The sequence below is a fragment of the Rhipicephalus microplus genome, chromosome 1 (assembly GCF_043290135.1).
Source record: "Rhipicephalus microplus isolate Deutch F79 chromosome 1, USDA_Rmic, whole genome shotgun sequence".
In the NCBI taxonomy this organism is placed as follows: Eukaryota; Metazoa; Arthropoda; class Arachnida; order Ixodida; family Ixodidae; genus Rhipicephalus; species Rhipicephalus microplus.
In genome coordinates this window covers 205,369,288-205,380,309 of record NC_134700.1, presented here as the reverse complement: position 1 = coordinate 205,380,309, position 11,022 = coordinate 205,369,288, and positions in this window count along the sequence as shown.

Here is an 11,022-nt window from a genome sequence, read left to right as displayed (position 1 = left end):
CCAGCGGAGCAAAGGTGCATTCGTTGTGCGAGCAACCGCTATTAGGGCAACGACATCACCATCAGTCGGGGCGTCACCAACGGGAGCTGTTTGCGAAATCCGGTCGCCATACGGTGTTAGGAATCAAGCCGTGAACGACGGTTAGCAGATTACGAGAAACGGAGCGGTGCTGGGGGCGGGAGAGAAAAGAGAAGCATGAAAGTATCTTCACAGTACCGCTTCAAACTAACAGGCAGCGCTCTCCAATAGCTAGGATAACAATGAATACATATACCTCGCAATTGAGGGTGAAGTAAAGAATCGTGGAAGAGAAAAAGTCGAACGGATCTATGGTGGGAGACCATTGATCGAAGCATGCAATCATCGGGCTGCGAAAAGTCCCCTGGTCTAATACCCATCGAGGCTTTGCCCACCCGAATCGTTGTGCTAGCTGAGCAAATTGACTCGGCGGGCAGATGGTGCCCCCAGCTGTGCGAGCACGCCAAGAAGAGGGTCCCCCTTTTTTTTTCGAATATTGTTTTCTTTATCGGCTGGATGTCAATATGGCGTGCTCGTTACGCCATACGCTCGTCTTTTGACGTGAAGATGAATACCCGGGCCTTCTAAATGTGAAGAATTTCTTTGCGTACTGCCACCACTTCTTTGAGTATCTATCTATCTATCTATCTATCTATCTATCTATCTATCTATCTATCTATCTATCTATCTATCTATCTATCTATCTATCTATCTATCTATCTATCTATCTATCTATCTATCTATCTATCTATCTATCTATCTATCTATCTATCTATCTATCTATCTATCTCTCTATCTATCTCTCTATCTATCTATCTATCTATCTATCTATCTATCTATCTATCTATCTATCTATCTATCTATCTATCTATCTATCTATCTATCTATCTATCTATCTATCTATCTATTTATCTATTTATCTATTTATCTATTTATCTATCTATCTATCTATCTATCTATCTATCTATCTATCTATCTATCTATCTGTCTGTCTGTCTGTCTGTCTGTCTGTCTGTCTGTCTGTCTGTCTGTCTGTCTGTCTGTCTGTCTGTCTGTCTGTCTGTCTGTCTACGTCTGCGTCTGCGTCTGCGTGCGGTATAGGGATCATTACCTTAACTTGGCCTGAGCCAAAATCAATAAGGGAGGGCAAGATGGTTTGAAGAGTACGCCTCCTTGGTCCACGACGTGAATGTTACAATCCCGCCGCTTGCATTGTCAAACCCTTTCCCCGAGACGTGTTGCCACTATCCACGGGCGGGTATGTGCCACAGGCGATTGACAGCCTCTATCTTCTTCTGGACGGCGAGGACACTCGGTATTAATTTTAACGCGTTGAGCGTTATGAAGAAGCCAACAGCAGCTGCATAGACCCGACGAATGCAAAAATAAATTTCAGGATCATACCACAATCGAACCCTAGCATTCTGCGTGGCAATCAATTATCCCACCACAGAACCACGCCGAGCCTCAAAACTACTTAACATATAGACCCGTATGTTTGTGAATCGACGATTGTGGTTACAGTGCTGGCTATGCAATGTTATGAACATTACATATTGTCACGTGGTCGTACCATTGATGAAGGCAGCGGACTGTATGTCCAATATGAAACAATATTTGACTGAACTTGTTACCGGTAAATGCAAAATCAGATTTGGGCAATACACAGTGGCTCTGCTAGCGGCGAACGGAGTGTCGTTGGTCAATCAATTGATCACCATTGGGATGGACCTTCTTTTATACATTACGTGTCAAACCTTCCAGTTTTATCAATGGTGGTCATTTAATATTTGGACCCAGCTTGAATATTTGTGTCTCGCGCACAATATTATCAAAATAATCCACTACGATCATGAGGCTTGTTGAAGACTGAAACGACGCAAACTGTGTCGAGTGTTGCGGACAGTCTTTGTGGGCGTATGAACCCCAGGTGATCGAAATTTACGGAGCCCTCCACTACGGCGTCTTTCATAATCATATGGTGGTTTTGGGACGTTAAACCGCACGTATCATAATAATCTTTGTGGGCGTAAACCAAATACAGCTAAACTGAAACGCGCTTGGCAATATGATACCGTCATCAACTCGGGTTACCGTTAAATAATAATAATAATAATAATAATAATAATAATAATAATAATAATAATAATAATAATAATAATAATAATAATAATAATAATAATAATAATAATAATAATAATAATAATAATAATAATAATAATAGCTTTAGGTTAGTGTCCCGAAATTGTGATATCATAGAATTTCCCAGAATAAAAGGGCTCTTGAAATTCGGACCACCTGGGGTTCTTTAACGTGTACTTAACTTTAAGCACGCGGGCCTCAAGTATTTTCAAATCCATTGAATATGCAGCCACCGGAGCTGGGATTTGATCCCGCAACCTGTATGCTAGCAGTCGAGCGCCATAACCACCAGTTCACCGCAGCGAACTATTAACGTCAATTGTAGTTAGGCGCCATCCACTGAAGATGTTTTACGTAGAATGGTCCAGGGCTACCATCCTCGCGACCACCACCACTTCGTATCAGCTTGCCACTTCTGGTGTTACTAATAACCATGTTGCTGTTGTCATCCTTTCGCAACTGTAGACACGTGGCTGTGTGAAATATATGAGGTTGTTTACACTATGTCTGGGCGTGCATTTGTACATATCTTTAGCGCCACTTCGTAATGTGTTGCTCAAAAAATTATGACGCAGTCACCTTCCATCCGCATGATTCGCCAAACGTTGATTCCGCAGGTATGTAAGATCTGCCAAATTTTTTTCTATATCAGTATTATTAAACAGCTCGTTTCGCGGAAGTCACGGCATCGGCATCGGCATGTAACTCGTTCGTTATGAGCTAAACATCATGAACCTGTACTTAAAGGAAAAACTAAGAAAGATTCAATAATTGGCAGAGCCCACGTACAGTCGGAAGTGATAATATCTGAAGGCCGAATGAGGAAGGTTGACAAGTCACCTTAAAATCAGCACAACATTACGAGGCAGAAGTACATCATGTCATATATGACTTCCATGTCATCATTATCATGTTTGAACTTGTCATTTACTTTCATCGTCGATTGAAGTCACGTGATGCCAAAGCTTGTATATATGGGTAAGCTGGCGATACAGCCGCTAGCGTGCTATGAGCGTAGCATGTAGCCATGTTTAACATCACCCGAATTTCATGATTATCATGTATGGATGTGTCATTTACCTTCGTCGTTCATTACCGTCACATGATACCAAATTTGGTATATCATGAGCAAGCGAAACGGCTGCGAGCATGCTATGAGCCTAGCATGTAGTCATTTTTTACATGACGCGCATATCATGATTATCATGTTCGGACGTGTCATTTACCTTCGTCACGCATTCACGTAACGTAATATCAAATTTGATATATGTGAAGCTAGCGAAACGGCTGCGAGCGCATCATGAGCATGGCATGTAGTCATGCTGTTAAATGACATGCATCTCATGGTTATCATATTGACACCAGTCACACACCTTTGTCACCCATTCACGTCACGTATTACGAAATTTGGTATATGAAAAGCTAGGGAAACGACCACCAGCGCATCATGAGCAGGACGTGTAGTCATGTTCTTACAGGACACGCATGTCATGATTTGTCCGCTGTCGCTTGCGTTCGCCATATGCAGCATGTAATATGAACGAAACCACCACAAAAGCAGCAAGATTATGAAATGTAAATCATGACAGTTATGACCTGCATGTCATCGATTTCATGCTATGACTAGTCACTTATGCTTGTCATACAGACATGTTATGCCATAGCAATTTTGGTATCGACGCCATTATCGAAACGGCCAGGAGAGCAAAAAGTCGTATGTGGCTAGATAAATAGATCGATTGATACGCTCAATGTCGTTGAAATTCACTAATAAATGCTTCGGATTCAATAAAACAAACAATAAACATTTCCGGGTTTGAGTAAGGGTCGAGCCCAGGCCATTTACGTGACAAGAAGCTGTTGTACCACAGGGCCTCGCGTCTGCTTAGAAACAAGACGAAAATTACCTTCTCTGCTTAGAAATGCAATGAAAATAACGTTCATGACTCACAACTATACTCTCCCTGTATACGTGCTTCACAACATAACGTCTAATATTGCTGTAATACTGTGTCGTAGAAGCGTACGCAATCGGGCGTCAGAACGTGTAATAATCATGGTGACTTTATGGTTCTAAACAGGGCACCTTTTACAAGAGGCACACGTGTGCATTCCCTCAAAACGACGTAGAGGCGGCATAACAATGTCGAAAACCTTTCGCGTGCATAATTGTTTTTTATTTAAAGCATGCTACCCATTACACAGAATGCAGCCGTATGTGAAAGTTTTGCTGACACAAGCCACTTTGAACTTCCCGATGACGTTGTAGTAATACACAATTTAAGGTTATAACACACGATAAAAAGTACGTACAAAGTCGTTTAAGAGCGCACTTAGGACAAAATATCGCTAGCGCGTTCAGCTTTTAAAGTCGAACCTGAATGTCGCCCACAAACACCGAGCAGCTGAGTGCTCACTTGCAACGTGTGTTTGTTTTTGCTCCTGTTTTGTTTATTTGCTTATCCTGAAAACTGTGGCGCATACCCGCTCAGGGGACTGAATAAAGGGGCATGCCATTAAATTAGTAGCGGTTTTTTTCTTTTGTCTTAATTTTTGCTAAAGAACCCCTGTTGTTCAAAACTTCCGCAATCCTCCTCTACGGCGTACCGCATAAACATAAACGTAATGACCCAGATGCTATCATGGCTGCTAATAACATCATTGCTTTTATATCTGTATTCACATTTCCACTTCTCATGTCATAATATGGCCTTCATTCAAGTAAGTCTGTGCCACCCAATTCCTCTCCCTTACTCATAAGTGGGAAGTTGCCACAAATCAAAATCATCATCACAATCAATCGTGCTGAACCTGGAAGGTGAACGTAGTTGTCCGCCCGTTGTTTTAATAAGATGAACAGTGCCTCAGACAACTGTGGGCGAAAATCGGGGCAATAGAGTCATGTAAGAACACTAGTTAGAAATCCTAAACTAAGGAAAAGCCTGCTGAGATGACCAAGAGGAAATTCAAAGTCCATGACGGTGCTACTAAGGAGGAAGCTGCCTCTTCGTCAGAGTATCAGAAACCTGAGCCTAATGATTTCTTCAGTGTGTCCGGCAATGAAGCTGTCGAACCGCCGTTCAAATCTTTTCTCCAGAACGTCAAGGTGCCGAACTGTGTTTGAGCGAATCCGCCCGCAGCCGTTCCAAGCGAGAACAGCAAGGTGAAACAGATTAAGATGAAACGCATTCCTGCATGACCCGCCATTCAACGTAAGGCGCACACTTTCTTTGGCCTTACATCCGATATTGGGAGGCCCGTCGCGTTTTATCTTGGTCGGAACCCACCAATTACGAATAAGCAGGTGCGTGAGGCAGGTCTTTTCACATCACCCCCGAAAATTTCATTGACATTTAGATTGAGCAGTGGCCACTCTAGCATTGAAAGTTTTGACGGCTTTGTCTTCGGTGCGAACCCTTGTGTTCGCAAACAGACAGGTGAACCAGGTTGAGGTGGTCCGGACTTTTAGGCTACCAAACAAAAGCGCTTTGTCATCGTATTTTTAAGGTTTCACATTTAAGCACCGGTGCTAGCCAGAGGAACACTGTGGAAGTGATTCTGAGTTGCGCTTACACGCCTTTCAAGATAACCGTCGCCACTGATTCTGAAAACACCACCAGTATTGAAAAAAAAGAAGCCGAAGAAAAAGAAGAAGCAAAGGGCTGTATACGCCTGGAAAGCATGTAAAATATGTACCCTAATCCTTATGTGCCATAAGATTGCTGCACGCAAGCTGCCTCTGCAGTGCCTAATGGGTCATCTTCAAATTGGTTTTGGTTCTGCTGAGCTAAGCGCGTCAAATTGATTCTTCTGGTGCACTAGGCAATGTGTACCGAAGAAATCTCACGCCAGCCCTGATACTTGCTAAGTCAAGACCATAAAAGGTTACCGAACGGCGCAGTAAGTCACCACGCTCGTCCATCTCCCCGAGCAGTCATTTAGCTCGCCGTAGCCCATGGCAATATTTCCTCTGTAGACGATGTATCATCTATTCGTATACTGCGCTGCACTACTATGAATGTGCACCATGAACACTAGTATTGTGTATGAGACATGGGACGAATAAGCGATTCCGCACACACACTGCCCGCACGTCTGGAGGAGCGAAATGAAGCTGCAATTTATTTACTGAAATAAACGCTTCGCACTCACCCATGACCCAAGGTGCCACACCATTAAATCAGCACTTGTGAAATAAATCAATCGCATGAGACCACCCTAATTTATTGGTCTCGTTTTATTTCTGTTATTATCGTGGTCCTTTTCAATGAGTGGGTAAACAAATTAAACTATATTCTAGTTTCAGGTGACTCTTCCAAATACATTTTTACTTTGATGTCGCGGGGGCGTTTTCAGATTGTGCTATTTTAGAATTCGCAAACGAATACTCGAAGAAAATTCTATTCCTTCAGTAATAGAACGTGACAGTGTAATGCGTGCACGTAAGAGTGGCCGTTTTAAACTGTCTTAGAGGAGCTACTTGAAGCAAGGTTACAAACTGCCCACTGAGCTGCAATTCATCACAGTGCCAAATAGCCAGGTACCCTCTACGCGTCGGCAGTGCAATACGTATCACCAACAGCGGACCATTTTGTGGGTGCTGTTGCGGATGACACTAATCAACTTCGCTTGAGTGCTGTGTAATGGGTGGGATCTTAAACAATCCCCTCGTTGCACCGTTCATATGATGTGACGCCTGGTGTGATTCTACTGTTCTGCCCCAAAACATTGTGTGAGTGAACGTGATGGCTCGGATTATATAACACAAGTATAGCAAAAGCACTTTGATTTAGGCAAGTTGGTACATAATTGGATAGGCTTTAGCGTGATTTAGACGCAGACCGTAGGAGACGCACAGCGCTCGTTGTTGTTCTGTGTGTATCCTATGGTTTTCGCCTAAATCTCACTCAAGCCTATCCAACAATTATAGCAGTTAAATTATTTTTTATTTCCTTTTTTTGGCGAAAGGGATTCAACTATACTGGTGTGGCTCTGTGACACATTTAATTGCCACGTGGAAAGCTTAATTTTTGTTTCATGCTCAAACGTGTGATTTAATATTAGGGACCCTACATCTCACTGCGATGTTTTGCTTATTGACAACGACGGGAACGCCGACACTGGAATTCCTTCGAAACAAACCTATCGACGCGATCGAGTTAAACTTTACAAGTTCTACATTTAACCCGGCGGGTACATAAAGAGAAGCACCCCAATAATCTCCTGGAGAGGTGTTACTATAAATGGAGTGTCAGTGGGGATATCACATTCATGAAACTGCCATATCAATTTTTCCATAAAAACTTCCAGCAAGTAAGCTCAAGACATAAACCCAGTTCACTAGCTGCCGTTTAAACTCCGTCAGGGTAGTCACTGTCGCCAGATGTAGGTTGCGGTTTGAGGGCAATGGGAAGGAGAATAACATTAAGAATTTCGACGGAAAAGATGCAAACAGCTTCACTATTCAAAATGTCACAGAACCAATTTATGAGAAAGACTGATTATTTTTACGTCAGCTGTCTCTTCCCGTCCGTGTGTTTATTTCGCTAATAAAAAGGCAGTAGAGCAAATTTATTCTTCATAGTTTGTTAATAATGCCAACTTTATTCTCTGCTGCAGTATTTATTCTATCCATACTTCGTGTCTGTTACTCAAACTTCCGCCTCCCATTGTAGTAGGGTTTCTTCATCTTTCCTGCCACTGAAGAGCACCGCAAGGTCGGAATTTCTGGGTCGCTGTGGTGAGCCTCATGAGCATGTCGTAGTTTTGTAAAATATTGTAATAACCAAGGTGTCAATATTACTAATATAATGGTTATTGTCTGTAGTTTCGTATTTAATTTTCCACTTCTCCCAACATCAGGCCCTCAAATAAATTAAATCTTGCTTCGCGAACTTCTACTTCTTCTCCTGAGTAAGTACATGTTATAGATTAGCATTATCACCATCATCATAATCAAACGTGTCGAGCGCAGAGACTGGGCGGGTCGTGTCGTGCATCGCTTCGAGGAGGCTGCGAGCCCCTGGGGCCCACTTGGGCTAAAAGCGGGGAGATGGACGAGCGTGGTGACTCGAGTAAAACGGCAGGGTCAGAGAACAAGACCGATGACAAGACCAAGAAGCAGCTCAAGGCCGAGAGCGGTGTCGAAAAGGAGGCCGTCGCCACCGCTGGTCAACACAAGCCTAACCATAGTATTCCCTGGAGCGTGGTTGGCTACGCAGCTGTCGTCCCTGTGTTGATGGCTGCCTACCAAGGGGTCAAGACGCTGTACTCAGGCTCAGCGCATCCGCCTGCAGCCGCACCAAGTACGAGCAGCCAGGGGAATCATAGTAAAGCGGACCAGCCTCCCTTATCCCCTATAGTAGCGGGCTCGTCGTCTGGTGTCACCAATGTTCGCTCCCATATTGGGAGATTCGTCGACTTTGCCTTCGCTGCAAACTCACCAGTGACGAATAGCCTGGTGAACTTGCTGACTCATCCTACCACATCACTAATAGCAACGTCTTCGTCAGCTGGTTCCACCGATAACATTGTACATTCTGGAAGCCCTTGCGTTGCCTCTTCAGCTGCGAGCAGTCCAATGACGAACAACCAGGGGAACCAGTTTCAGGTGGAACAGCCTCCCACGTCACCCATGGTAGCAGGCTCTACTTCTGGTATCAATAATGCTGGGTCCTATATTGGGGGTTTTACCTTCAGTGCGAGCCCACCAGTCACGGATAGCCTGGTGAACACGCTGGCTCACCTTCCCATATCACCAATGGCAACGCCCTCCTCAGCTGGTTTCACCAATATTCCTGCCCATCCTGGAAGCCCCGGCATTGCCTCTTCAGCTGCGAGCCGTCCATTCAAGGCCAGCCAGGGGACCCAGACTGAGCTGGACCACCCTGCCACGTCACCTATGGCAGTGGGCTCTTCTAGTTTCGCCAATGATCACTCCCACATTGGGAGATTCGACAGTTCTAGGTTTGCTGTGAACCCGCCTGTGACAAACAGCCTGGCAAACCCTTTGGCCCACCCTCTCCAATCAACCATGGCAACGCCCTCATCAGCTGGTTCCACCAATTTTTCCCATACTGGAAGTCCCGGCATCGCCTCCTCAGTAGCAAGCTGTCCGGCGACAAGCAGCCAGGGTAACCAGAGTGCGGGGAACGACAAGGCTCTCACGTCACCCGAGAAAAATGCTTCGTCATTGGATTCGGCCAACTTTCGTTCCCAGATTCGTGCGTTTTCGTATGCAGCCGTCCAGGAGGCCACCGAAAAGATGATGCCTCTTCACACTTTCGGGTCACTCAAGACTGTTGATTCCAATGAGCCACAAAAGGAGGACGATGATGAAAAGCCAAAAAAGAAAAAGAGAAAGAAGAAAAAGGAGGAGCCGGCTAAGCCTAGCAAGCATCTAAAAGGTGATGACAGCTAATGCGCCATGATACCCGTGAACGCATTTCAACAGCGCATAACGGGTCATTCCTCCAATTGGCTTCGCTTATCTTATGCTAACCGAGTCGAAATTGTCCTCTCTTCTCCAAGAAACGCCTTATAATTAGACTAGGCAAAAAACGCCAAGGAACCTACACCAGAGCCGATACTCGCTTAGCTGAATTTTATTGTTTTAAGAGCCCACGAAGGTAATTGAATTGCCATAAGCATTTTGATCGCCACAGCCTTACTGCTTTTGTCACCCATCTACGTTGTGCAATACCTCCCACTACGTTGCACTACCTGTGGTTGTGTCATGAGCAAACATACCCTGGCACAGACACAACTTCTGCCGAACTATATAATGAGAAATTTGGGACATGCAGTGCCTGGAATACGGCTGCAGATTCATGAATTTGATCAACTGATCGACTCGAAGGTTTCGTAGTCATCAGTAACCTATGATGCATTGTCGTAAAAGCAGCAACTCTAGAATAAACCAGCGGCATACGACAGCCTCGATTCAAAGTAGTGCCTGGTCCTGACTTTTCCTGCTAAACCTGATACCTCTTTATTGTAGCTACTTTAAGTCAGTGGGTAAACCATACTAGCGTGAACGAACTGACATGTTTCTTTTAGAGAGCAGCTCAAATGCATTTTCACAATTGATAATTTTGGCCCGCCTTTTTGCAATAAGTGATTGTTTTTGCGCGACACGTGCCTCAAGTATTTTCGCATCCATCAAAAATCCAGCCGCCGTGGCCAGGATTCGATACCCTGTCGTGCGGGTCAGCAACCGAGTGCCTTATCCACTAGACCAACATGACGGGTGCAAACAAATAATTCTCTGGTGCTTCTAGAAAATCTTCATCAGCCTGACTACGTACACTGCCGGACAAAGGCCTCTCCTATGTTCCGCCAGTCAACTCGATTGTGTGCTTGCTGCTGCCAATTTATACCCGCAAACTTCTGAATCTCATCTGCTCACCTAACTTTCTGTTTCTCCCTAACCCGCTTGCCTTCTCTAGGAATCCAGTTACCCTTATTGACGAGCGTTTATCCTGTCTACGTGCTACATGCCTGGCCCATATCCATTTGCTGTTCTTGATTTCAACTATGATATCCTTAGCCCCGATTTGTTCCCTAATCTACTCTGCTCTTTTCTTGTCTGTTAAGGTTACACCTACCATTTTCGTTTCAATCATTCGCTGCGTTGTCCTCAATTTAGGCTGAACCCTCTTTGTAAGTCTCCAGGTTTTTGCTCCGTAGCTAAGTACCAGCAAGATACAGCTGTTATATACCTTCCTCTTGAGGGATAGTGGCAATCTACCTGTCATAGTTTGAGAGTGATTGCCAAATGTGCTACACCCCATTCTTATTCTTCTAGTTACTTCAATCTCGTGGTTCGGCTCCGCGGTTATTACCTGCTCAAGTCGACATAGT